This window comes from Lepisma saccharinum, chromosome 9 (assembly GCF_977018435.1).
Source record: "Lepisma saccharinum chromosome 9, izLepSacc3.1, whole genome shotgun sequence".
NCBI lineage: Eukaryota > Metazoa > Arthropoda > Insecta > Zygentoma > Lepismatidae > Lepisma > Lepisma saccharinum.
Window position 1 is genome coordinate 79,354,631 of NC_139237.1, and position 12,686 is coordinate 79,367,316.

Here is a 12,686-nt window from a genome sequence, read left to right on the forward strand (position 1 = left end):
TTAGGTGACACAAAAGATTTGTAAAAGGTGCTGAGGGCAATCAAGTTGTTTATTTCCGTGAAACGATAGAGAAGACCCAGCATACGCATTGAACCCCTTGTGACTGTAGAGATGTGCTCAGAAAAGGAAAGTTTCTCGTCAAATATGACGCCCAGGTCCTTTTGTGCGGCAACTCTTTGAACATAATTATTTTTTATGAAATATTTAGTATTAAATGTGTTTTTCTTTAAGGAGAAGGTCATCATGGTACATTTTTGAGGGTTGAGTTTTAAGTTCCATAATTCACACCACTTTATTAGAGAATCTAAATTCTTTTGCAGAAGTGTCATGTCACTGAAATTGGAGATTTTACTTTACATTTTGCAATCGTCAGCGAACAAGAGAAGGTTTTTGCATGAATCGGAAAGATATTCTGGAAGATCATCAACACAGATTGGGGTGATGTGCGTTAAAGGGAGTGATGAGAGAATGTAGTCCAGGTTATTGTCTTTTCGTGTATTGAACATATTGTGCTGTTGAAGTCTGAGGCCATGTATGAAGTGATCCACGAAGTACGTGTCGTTCTTGTCTTTTGTAAAGCCATGCGTGGGGTCTGTCCAGGAAATTGAGAGATTGAAGTCTCCGAAAAGAATTACGTCGCCCATAGAGGATGCCGACAGCACAGAATCGTAGCAAGCCTCCAGAACTGCTACGGGGCAAGTTTTGCGTGTGCGTGTAAAAACAACCAATGAAAAGTTTGTTTTTCTTGCCTAGAAGCACCTCAACCCACAGAATTTCACAGTCGCGATCCAGGTCACTTCGCACCACACTTTTCCATTTGTTATTTATGCAAAGCATCACTCCCCCGCCCCTTGAGCCTCGGTCTTTCCTGTACATAGTGAAATGTTTTGAAAAAGGCAGTTCGGAATCCAGTACATTGTCGTTGAGCCACGTTTCGGTTATTGCAATACAGTCCTGCTCCATAAATTCTCCCAATTCCGAAGTGCAGTGAGAAAGTTTATTCTTTATGCTCTGGGCATTATGGTAGTATGCACTGAATTTGTTTTCCATTGGCCAGGGGCCTGGGTTTAACTTAATGTCTCCACACAGCAGCACAAGAAGAGCCGGTGAGGCGGGGTCTTACCTTGGCCGCTGTCCGTTGCACGTGTCTCCCTCGGCGAAGCAGAGAAAAGCGTCGGGAGGACGCCTGCCGCTGGAACAATAAAACACCTCTCACTGCATTTCCACTCACTCGGGTTAATTTTTTTACCGTCGGCACTGTTCAAAAGCAATACCTTAACACCCGTGCAAAGTACCACAATAGAGAAATAAACTGAGAACACAGAAAATCCAATCTTATGCGGAGCGCGATCCGATAGCTTTCTACAGCTGACGGCCATCTTGCTCCATCTATACTTCATGCAGAGATAAAGGACAGAACAGAATCTATTGTAGTTTCCTTTTATTGCAAAGGGGTCAAACTACATATACCACATGGCCAGAAATCCGGAATTTTCCACAAAAGGAAGCATAAGGTTGTTTTAGAGGCTTAAGGCTAAATTTATCTCCAAAATAACCTTAAACTGAGTAATGAAAAAAATGTATATGTGGATAAATCGCTGCATGCGGCTGGAGCAGCAGAACATCAGCTACAGATTACTGCATCCAGAGCAAGACAAATGCTATTGTAATAGTTATACATCTTTTCAATGCTTGCGCACAAACGACATCTCGACCAGCTGGCGGATTTAGCGGGAGGGGCAAGTGACTTCCCAAAAGGCATCACTACATAATTATGAAAAGTCATTTCCAAAGGGACATGAAGTGTTCTGTAATGTAATGTGGAATCCTAAATTATTATACTCTAAAAGTATGTAATATAGTTTTACAGACAAAAAATAAAGCAAGGTTTAGCACAAATAGCACTAAAATGTGCCACAACAGCAAATCAAATCCGGAACAGCTTATTACACCATAGGGGAATATAAAAGAACAATGTAGAAAGATATTGTACGTAACTTTGCATTGATGGAGTGAAAACTTTCCTACGAATGTAAAACTCAAGCGTGTATCTTTCTTATTTTTATTCCTTAGTAATATTTATACAAGCACTGTATCCAAGATTACCCGGTTAGTTCCCCGGTGAAGTGGTTTGATTCTATTTGAAAGTAAAGATCTTAATTTTCTTACGTGAACACAGAGTGCATCTAAAACAACCTTTGTCAAACGTAACCCCCCCCTCCCCACAAAAAAACCCTAATGTAAATATACATATGCTTCTATGACCCACTCAGAAGATTCTAGATCCGCCTAGACTCCTAAAGCAACTACAGTAAAAATCCTTTATTTCGTCTCTGTGCGTTTGTCAATAAAAATCTGTTTCTCAATTGTAAGTTCAGATATTACTGTGTAGTGTAGTATTGTTCATCATATTGTATGAGTTTTCCCGCGTCCTTAAGCTAATCACGACAATGAGGATGAGTGATGAAGACTATACACCTTGACAGGTTAAGTTTGCAGAAGGTTTTATGTATTAAACCGCGCGAGAACGGCGTTCAGCAATTACTGCGCGAGTTTTGCCTCGACCGGCGAGCTGTTCATATCACAGACATTGAGAAAATCTGCAGTATTGCAGCGGAACTATATTCTGCGCGCACGTTTGGGTCTACATGGGTGAAAAGTTGCTGCAAACTTAACTTGTCGCGGGGCTTAGATAAAACTGATGGAACTTCAAGAAACGTCAGGAATCTAACTTGGGACCTCGGTGGCAATATATCGAGGCGAGGTATTGACAAATTATCACAGCATACTCAGAAGTAATCATACAATAGTACACTGATACAATTTAGGAATATTTAAAAAAAAAATCACATCTTCCTTAAATAGTATTCCAATGGGCGTTGTTCAATACAGAGACTAATTTTATGCCTTTTGATTCAGTTACACTGTACCAAAAGGCAGGCGTACGCACACACACAGACCTTCAAAGTTAAACGCATATGCCGATATTGAATTATCTATTTCGGAAATGCCCTGCACATAATTTTATTAATCACTCTGTAGCCTTATTTTCAAAAATATTGTAATGTAATTGACAATAATAGTAACTTCATAGGCCACTGTAACATCCGAGCTATGGCTCTGTAACGGGAGCTACAGATTTTAAATAATTTTTAATAGTACGTATAATACATCTGGCCATGTTGGTTTACAAAAAGAAAACTTCTAGGAAGAAATATTCTCAGTTTTTAAAAAATATCCCTGGACTGGTGCACAAAAAAGTGAAAGACTCACATCTTTCCACTTGTTTCAAATTTTAATGACTTCTCACGCAACAAACCTCACTGGTTGGTTTTCAAAACACCTCTAACTATACAGGGGCGATTCTACAATTAAATAAGGGCTGCCGAAGCACCATTCTATAGACAGAGAAAAAGAGCGAGAGTTTGCGACTTTGCATTTCATATCAAGCGAAACTAGACAGGTAGGTTTTGGATGTTCTAGCATTCAGGCCACCCAGCAGTTTCCCCAGTGTCATTTTAGCCTTCCTGATCTGTGAACCATTTGGTTCCCTATGTAGGAAACTTTATTCAGAGATTTAGGCAATTCACCTTTTCCAAAACGTTCATTGGATCTGCATGGGATGCAGAACAGAGAGGCGCTGGTCCGAAAGTTTGTCACGTTTGTGGTCTCTGCTATTCTCGAGCCACCCCCACCCCCATTGGCGCCCACTTTTGAAAAACATTGGATGGGCTTAACTCAGATTTTTTTGCATAGATTTATACAACACATAATACATGCGGAAATCCAGTCTCTTCCATTACTGGTAACACTTCCGTATAGTGGAGACGGATTTCTTACTTTTTACAGAAGAAAGTACTTACGAAACCCTTTTCTGTAGCGTTGTTGAGGTTCGGGAATGTAGTTTTTATCCTTTTCAACGCCAATTCAGGTTTTCTTCTGGGAATATATCTCTCCGGCACGGAATTTCTGTTGCTGCCATTTGCTTTCTGCACTTGAACACGATGTTCACGTGTTTTAGAGGACATAACCCCCAATAAGTGTTGCAAACCACGCCGTGTTTTCGCAAGAAGATGACTTCTCTTGGATGCGTCGTGAGTTTTTTAACTATGTTTGCCTAACCTAACCGAACCTAACCTTACCGGAAATGGTTTGTGGGGCTAACGCCGATGGTTTGTGGGGCTAACGAGATATTAGCATAATTTCCAATTCGGCCATGAAATTAGGTATTTTTCGGTGAATAAGGTTGAAACACTGCATTCACACTCCAAATCGACAAAACACTTGCCACATGACGCGATGAACCAGTACGATATCGCCATATTGCGTGTTAGAGAACAGAGAAAAGGAAGAACAGTAAGTACTCGTAAATGTAAGAAATAGACATTATTTTAGTTAGAAATTCGGTTCTTGTTTACTATCATTCGGACAGATTTCGTACATAGCCCCACGAACCATTTCCGGTAAGGTTAGGTTAGGTAGGGTCACGTATAGGTTACAATAGTTAAAAATTGGTTTCGAAAAAAATATGCGTAGCCCCACACACCATTCTCGCATAGCCCCACAGGTGTACGAAGGATAGTAAACATTTACCCTATGGTCCACATAATCGCCCTTCTGTGCTTGCTATTCGTCGAATCGTTGAAAACTTTGAAAGGGATTTTTACTCTTCACGAAGCCAAATTTAGATGAAATTGATCTGGAGGACATGTGGTTCCAACAAGACGGTGCCACATGTCACACTGCTAATGCCACTATGAACGTATTGCACGAACAGTTTGATATATATATATATCATTAGGCCAGTTATTGCACAAAGTCATCGAAAATTGGGTTCATCGAATTCACTTGTGTGCACGAAGTCTAAAGTCGTTTTCACGTTCAGAAGACACAATGGGCTCTTATGGACAATGCTTTTCTTATGGGAAAATACGAGCGCGCTGTTGTGAAATTTCTCGATTTACAAATTTAGCTTACGTAAAATCGGTACCTGCAGTTTTGCAGGAAATTTTGTAGAGAATACGATGGTGAGCACAAAAAACTGGTAACTTGCTTACATATTTTTAGATAAATTAAAAACGCAAATTTTCTGTGAAAACAAAATTTTTACATTTTTTCATTCCTAACGTTGAAACCTGCCGTAAAATTCAAGCATTCATTATGAAAAAAATTGACACAGTTTTCTAATTGTCATAGGTGATGGTGGGGCTCAGAATTTATCAATACTTTAAAGCATATTCGCATTAAAAAATATTCAAATAAAGTTTGTGGAGATTTTTTATATTCGTGCAGTAGAAAATGTCGTCGCTGGCCATTTTTTGTTCTGTAATTCCAAGTAAAAACTTCCAGCGACAAAGTTGTGAAGAAAATAATGAAATTATTTTTTATAACCACTCAAAGGTTCTCAGAAATATTACTTCCATGCATTTGGAGTTTCTTTTTAACCTGAACCGCGCGCGAAGTAAGGAGACGTTGTCTGGCCATCTTGAGCTGACTCACCGCAGCATTCCGGCTAATCACCACCAAGTTTTCGAGTTGTTATTTTATTTCCATTCAGTAAAAATATTAACTTCATGCAGTTTGTTATAATAGAATTGCAATTACTTTAATTTAATAATTGACGAATTATTTCCAATGCTGATGTTGTGAGCAACATTAGTGCTGTCGCTAATACACGTTGTTTTTGTTTACATTAGTGTCGACATTAATACTGAAATGAAGATCACCTTTCAGTTTCCAACGTACACATAAATTCATAGACAATAATGAATTTATTTATATATATGTAACACATTACCATATCTCAATGTTATTCTTTAAAATAATTACAGAGAAAGACGAATGAATATTAAATGTGCCTGTGTATTAAATTAAATCTAATGGCAAAATGACATGCTAATGAACTGTAATGTTCACAGTATAATATTAATAATTATTTATAATTATCATTATATATACAAAATATGTAACACCTTCATTGTGAAGGAAGCTCATCATTTCCCGGCGACATGAGCTAGCGCTGTATTGGCAACACTGTACGGTTTCTCCACACAACGTCTTCTGAACGTGAAAACTACTTTAGGTGGACACTTACATGATTTTTTTATATGTGTATAAAAAATTAGTATATACTTTAAAAGCTAAGAAATCGGACACGAAATAACAAGTTCAGACTAAGGTATATTTTCAGTGTTTGCTTACTACTTGATTGATTCGGCTTATTTTACTTCGCCTTTCTGCCAGTTTTGGCTAATCGCGAAGATGTGGATGAGCGATATGATCCAGCTGATGAAGTTACAATCACAAAGAACACCCATGTCGGGATTCTAACCGGGAACCCTGGTGTCGTAGAGCCGTGATAACTTTTTAAAAGTTAAGGCGGACCTCTATCTACATCCTAGAACTGAAGGTGGCTGGTCTATGTAGTTGGACCCAAAGAGAAAGATACCCCCCGACATTCTGCTTTCATACAGTTTCAGATTTTAAATCTTCAAAGACATGCCAACAAGCTGCCGATTTAAAGCAAATTCAACCACTTTTTTTTAGAGTAAAACTTTCCGATTCACGCGACAGCCTACATCTGCACGTTATCGAGGCGAATGGGGCTATGAAAACTCTACAAAACCACGTAACCATAACGCAAATTCGAAACTGGCATTTTATCAGCTGGATCAGGAAACCTGATGTCTGTGTCGGCTAAGAACTAACCATGTCACAGTGACCTTTACAGCACCGTCCCGTGCCTTCCAAGCTTACAATTGTTAGGGTATTATGACCTATCAAACTTCGCGCAATGACAATTTTTGTAGACACAATTCTACCAGTTTGCTTCAATTGGTACAACACTTTATGTACTAAATGTACAGCATTTATATCGATCAACGACGGGAATAAAAGTCAGAAATAATACGTAATCTCAAGCACTTGACAAAGTCCATAAGAGCAAAGAGTGCCGAATGTTACACAAGGTTAATTTCTTTTGCTATCGTATTGTTAACATATCTGCCAACATAAATGATAAAGGAACTTTCGCTAAAAGAAAAACAAGAACATGGGCTAGGTTCGAGAAGAGATACTTACATTAATTTCGCCGACGTGCAATTCCCATACGCAATTCGATTAGATAAAGAAGCCAAACGACGGATCAACCTGTTCTACATGGAGTTCTTCGCAGCGAAGCACGAAAGTGAGGGCGGGCTAGTGTGCGAGCCTCTTTCAGGTGGTCCGATGACGTAATCGTAGAATTTCCCTCCCGTGTGGCCAATATTTCCCTATTCTTCAGAAAAAATCCCATGCTTTACTTTCTGCACGTATTAAAAATTTTATATAGAATGAAGTATTTATTTATTTATTTGTACATAGCAAATTGTTATAATACATGTTATGTTATTTATTAGAACTGAAAGGTTAAAAACTCATTTATATTCAAATGCAGATTAGTAGAAGAAAATTTAATATTAATACCAAGGCTCCAAAAATATATTGTAGGTAGAGAGAGGGCTCGGACAAAAGGTCAAAAGTTCAAATAAGATATCAACGCGGTGGCTCAGTCGGTAACGCGTCTGACTACCATGCTAAGATCCCGGGTTCGATCCCCGGCCGGTTCAAATCCGGGAACTTTTCTAACGTTGGAAGCGGCCCCGGCGCCCACCCAGCGTCGAATAACATGGGTACCTGGGGGAAACCCTGGGGGAAACCCTGGGGGGTAAAGGCGGTCAGGGGCGTGATGCTGATCACATCACCCCCACTCACGACCGGATCAAGAAAGTGTGGGGCGTTACCCCCACACCCCCTATACGCCTTCATGGCGTGGTGCTAAGCACAGGGGAGCACTTTACCTTTTACTTTTTTTTTACCTTTTACGAAGTAATAATTCAATAATGTATTTTCGTTTCCGATTGTATATGTCTTTCCTTATACAGTATATCCATTTATTCTCACCCTCGCGATTACCATAAGAGTACAAAATGTGAGATTAAGTAGTCAATAAGCCTCGGAATGAAAAGGAATGTCGTTCCAGTTCATATGTCCCTTAAATCAAGGAACAAGTTCAATTTCCTAAGCAAGGAACCTTTTTCGAACTACTGCTATATTATCTAATACACTCGCATTCCTTGCATGAATTTATCATGAACATATCAACAGAGGGGTGGATCTGATCTGTAAACATCCTCGGTGCGCGACCGCGTTTAGCTGTCGACTCATCTATAGAGTGTCTCAACCTTAAAAGTCAGTATGGAAGTAATTGGAGTACTTCCCTCTCCAATAGCCAATAGCTCTGTCCTTCTCTACCACGCTGCGTTGCGAGATGTTACCAAATTTACAGAACGTAAAACTCAAAAATTTCAAACAGTGAAATCATTAACCTGTATTTTTTATGCTCTATTTACTGACGGCATTATATAACCTGTCATAAATTCATGTGATCTGAATTTTTCATAATTATGCAATTTTGCAAAACTCTTAATTTTTTTCTAGTAAATACTTCAAAAGCCATAAATATCAAACCGCTTGAACAACTTCGCCAGTTTTTTTTTCTACGGAACCTATGATGTTTGTAGATATGATATTCTTCGCTTGAGTGAATTAATTTGCTTACGAGGAGAGTTTTTTTTTCAGTAGCTTAACCTAATCATCTTTCTGAAAAGTTCCAGCACTGATGTAAAAAATAATATATTCAACTCACCAACTAATAATCCTTGGTTTTGTCCCCTCCGCTATCTATACACAGCTGCCAGCTTCTCTGGAGGTCTCGGCAGCTGAGAAACCTCTTCTGGGAAAGCAAAGAAATCGCAAGGGAGACAGATCGGGCGGATATGGAAGATGTGAAAGAGCAAGGAGGACATGACGTTTGAGCAGATATTCCTGTACAGATACAGCAGTATGGGGCCTTGCATTACAATGCAAGAAGATCCATTGCCCTACTCACAAGTCAGGTCCGCGATGCCGAATTGCCTTACGCAAAGTTTCACCTCAATGTAAAAGTTATAGTTCGTCGTCTGTCCGTGAGGCACAAATTCATGGTGGACAACACCTCTTGCGTCAATAAACGCAATCAACATTGTCCTTGATTTTGATGGTTATTGCTTCACTTTCTTCGAGGCTGGTGAACCATGGTCTCAACATTCCACCCTTTGCCGCTTCCTTTTAGGGTCATATTCGTAGCACCCACTTTCATCTTCGGCAAAATGTTGAACATCAATTTCTGGCCTTTTCCAACAGTTCGACCGCAATTGTTTTTCTATTCCTCTGTCAGTGGATGAGGGGTGATTTTTGAAAGGAACTTACGTTTCCCTAAATCAACGAGTAAAATTTGATCACAGACATCCCTATTCAATTTCCGCACATGATAGCATATGAACAGTAACACCATGGCTTTTCTCGAAGTAAGTTCCTCACATGTTCCACATTTTCAGCAGTATTTGCTGTTGAAGGCTGACCTGATCGTCTTTCACTGAAACCCTATCTTCCCGAAATCTCTTGAGCCATTCAAACAAACAAAATGTTAACCCCTTACTGCATCACGTGCCATATATGGAACATACTATTTTTTTCGATGCGGAACAACAGTGAATTATCGAACACGTCAAGTTTGTGTTTTGTCTGCTGGCCGAAGTGATGACGTATAACCAAGCAGTTTTTCTGCCCTCTGGTGTTTGTTTTGCGAGTTGAATTGAGCGGGAAGTAGTTGACATGTGCTTTTTGTGGACGAGTGAGTTTACGTTGTAAAAAAAAGTTGTTTTGTCCGATGAAGTGAGTGCAATTTCGGTGAACAAGAAATATCATAATCAAGGTAAGTGCATGAAAAATATATGTTCCTTTTATATTCATCATTTTGTTGGTTTGTCTTGAAGTTATGTGAAAAAAACGGTATGTGCCACATGTGTCACGCCATGCGTTTACGGGTACTTTTGTCTTCTTGTGAAGTGTAAAAGTGAACAACTACTGCAGTATTTCTTCAATTCTATTACAGCAATGGATGCAAGGCTTTTTTATGGGTCGTCGTCAGTAGGTGTTAGGGAACTGCCTAACGGTAATGACAGTGAGGCGTCTGATTTATCTGACGACGAATCAGCACTTCGTTCACAAACTGTTTTGGTTCCAGACTCGGATGAAGATTCAGTTTCTCGTCCTACTGAAAGGATCGTGATACCAGATTCAGATGATGCACTAGATTCAGATGCAGATGATGTTCCTCTCTGCCTCATTCGCAACTCTCATGATAAAAGGTCTACATCATTAGGAGATTTAAAAAAATTGAAGTGGAGGCAAAGAAATATGGAAAAGTCCAAAGAAGAAGTAAAGTTCGAAGGACATCAGGATCTACCTGAAGAAATACAACAATTATCAACACCTATTGATTATTTCAAGTATTTTTTTTACATATGAGATACTTCAGTATGTAGTTGAACAATCCAATCTATACGCAACTCAATCTCGACCAACAAAACCATTGTGTCTAACCATAAATGAACTTGAACAGTTTATTGGCATGACTCTCTATATGTCTGTGATTCAACTTCCAGCTACTAGGCATTACTGGAGCGGGAGACTTGGTCATCAATGTGTAAGTGAAGTGATGGACTGTAATCGGTGGGAAGAAATCAAACGATTTATTCACTTTAACGACAATACGACGTTTGTTCCTGCGGGACATCCTGGCCATGACAAACTTCACAAAATCAGACCACTTCTTGAACGGATACGAGAACGTCTAGTTCTCGTACCTCAAGAAGAATTTTTGGCAGTGGATGAGCAAATCATTCCAACGAAGTGCAGGTCATCTATCAAACAATATAATGCCAAGAAGCCTCACAAATGGGGTTATAAAGCATTTGTTCTCAGTGGTATTTCTGGATATAGTTACGATTTTGAAATATTTTCTGGGCTCAAAGCAATGTTGTCCCTGCTGGTACACCAGATTTAGGTGCTAGTAATAATGTTGTTGTTAGATTGTGTCAAAGTGTACCTCGTAATGTAAATTACAAAATATTCTTTGATAATTGGTTTACGAGTGTACCACTACAAGTTTATCTCAAGAAGGAAGGCATCCTATCACTAGGAACAGTGCGTGCAACTCGTATTCCAAATTGCGATATTCCTACAGAATCTGAAATGAAGCGAGAAGGACGGGGATCCATGAAGGAAAAAGTGGCTATAGTGGATGATGTCGAACTTTCAATTGTGACGTGGTACAACAAAGTCGTAAATACCTTGTCGGCATATGCAGGGAGCAGACCAACAGGGGAGAAACGGAGATATTTCAGAAAAGAGAAGACCTACAAGATGGTTCCATGTCCATAATCTATCTCAGTTTATAACAGTTATATGAGGGGTGTTGATCTTCTGGACTCAATGCTTGGATACTACAGGATAAATATTAGGTCCAAGAAGTGGTACCATAAAATAATGTTTCACTCATTCGATTTAGTTTGCGTCAACAGTTGGCTTCTTTGGAGGAGAAAAACAGGAGACGTGATGCCCCTGGTGGACTTCAAATTGTCATTAGCAGATGCTTTGTGCAAGAGTAACAAGTCAGTTTAAGGAAACGTGGGAGACCCAGCAATGAAGTTGAGAAGCAGTTGAATGAGAAGAAGAAAAAAGGCAAAACAGTTGCTGTCCCAATTCTTGACGTTAGGCTGGATGGCATGGGTCACTTTCCAATTTGGATGGAAGAGAGACAACGATGCAAATTTCCTCAGTGTGTCAGCAAATCTTTTATTGTGTGCCAAAAATGTAAAGTCAACTTGTGTCTAAACAAAGACAGAAATTGTTTCTTCAGATTTCATAGACAGTAGAATGCCCATAAGAAACAAGAACTCATTTCATTTATTTTTCGGCATCTAGAATGATGTAAGTGACTATGCAGGGATTTTTTGAAATTCAAATAAGTAATGGTCATTGTAAGCACTTTAGTCAGTGCAGTAGATATTTAGGAAAATATCAATTGTTAATTTTTTTTTAGAAAGTGTCAAACAGAAATAGGTTGCAATATTGCCCTAATATTATTCACAATTTCAAATTCAGAGTTGAAATAATTAGCATACAAACAACAGAGACTAATCAAAATATTATAAAGAATAATATTTACAAAACATGTTATTTTACAGAGTATGTAATCACAATTACAATGTAAAAATATGCAATAAAAATGAGGTTTAACTGAAATCACATTTATAAGAATTTTTTCTCAAACATTTCTGTTTAGAAATAAGTATTTGTGTATATTTCACATTATTTTTGCATTCCATTATTGCCATTTAATCTAGTACAATACAGGAATAATATAATAATAATGGATAACTGAAAGATAAATGTAGACATTAGTGCATGATGTGACACATATGGCACAATTTCTTTTATGTGTACTTGGATGAAAGTTTACCTTGTGCCATTTATGGCACGCACTTAATTCTCCATGGCATGAAGTGCAAAATTTAAAATTCAAGTTTTATGTTGTATTTTAAGTTCTTGTGAAACGTTTATCACAACAAATGTTTTTTTTTTTTTTGCAATAAAACAAAAAATCATGCAGTAAGGGGTTAACTCTCTGCTCCAAATCCGTGTCCATTACGTCACTTGTGTAACTCCAACTAAAGGAGCCAACAGGACGAACAGTGTGTTGCTAGGCGCAGCACTGCCACCTGGTGGTGGTTACGCGGAACCACTTCCAAGGACATATTCAC

General features: G+C 38.7%; 1 long non-coding RNA gene across 4 annotated transcripts in view; it reads right to left on the reverse strand.

Moving 5' to 3' along the window:
- The window catches only part of LOC145992181 (uncharacterized), a 29,735-nt gene that overhangs the window by 10,340 nt on the left and 6,709 nt on the right, over window positions 1-12,686 (reverse strand). For 3 of the 4 annotated variants that reach the window (XR_014442134.1, XR_014442132.1, XR_014442133.1), the window contains exon 1: window positions 7,081-7,181. The exons of the other annotated variant lie outside the window; for it this stretch is intronic. This is a non-coding gene — a long non-coding RNA (uncharacterized LOC145992181). Of the gene's footprint in view, window positions 1-7,080; window positions 7,182-12,686 lie in introns of those variants that run through there. 4 annotated transcript variants of the gene reach the window in all.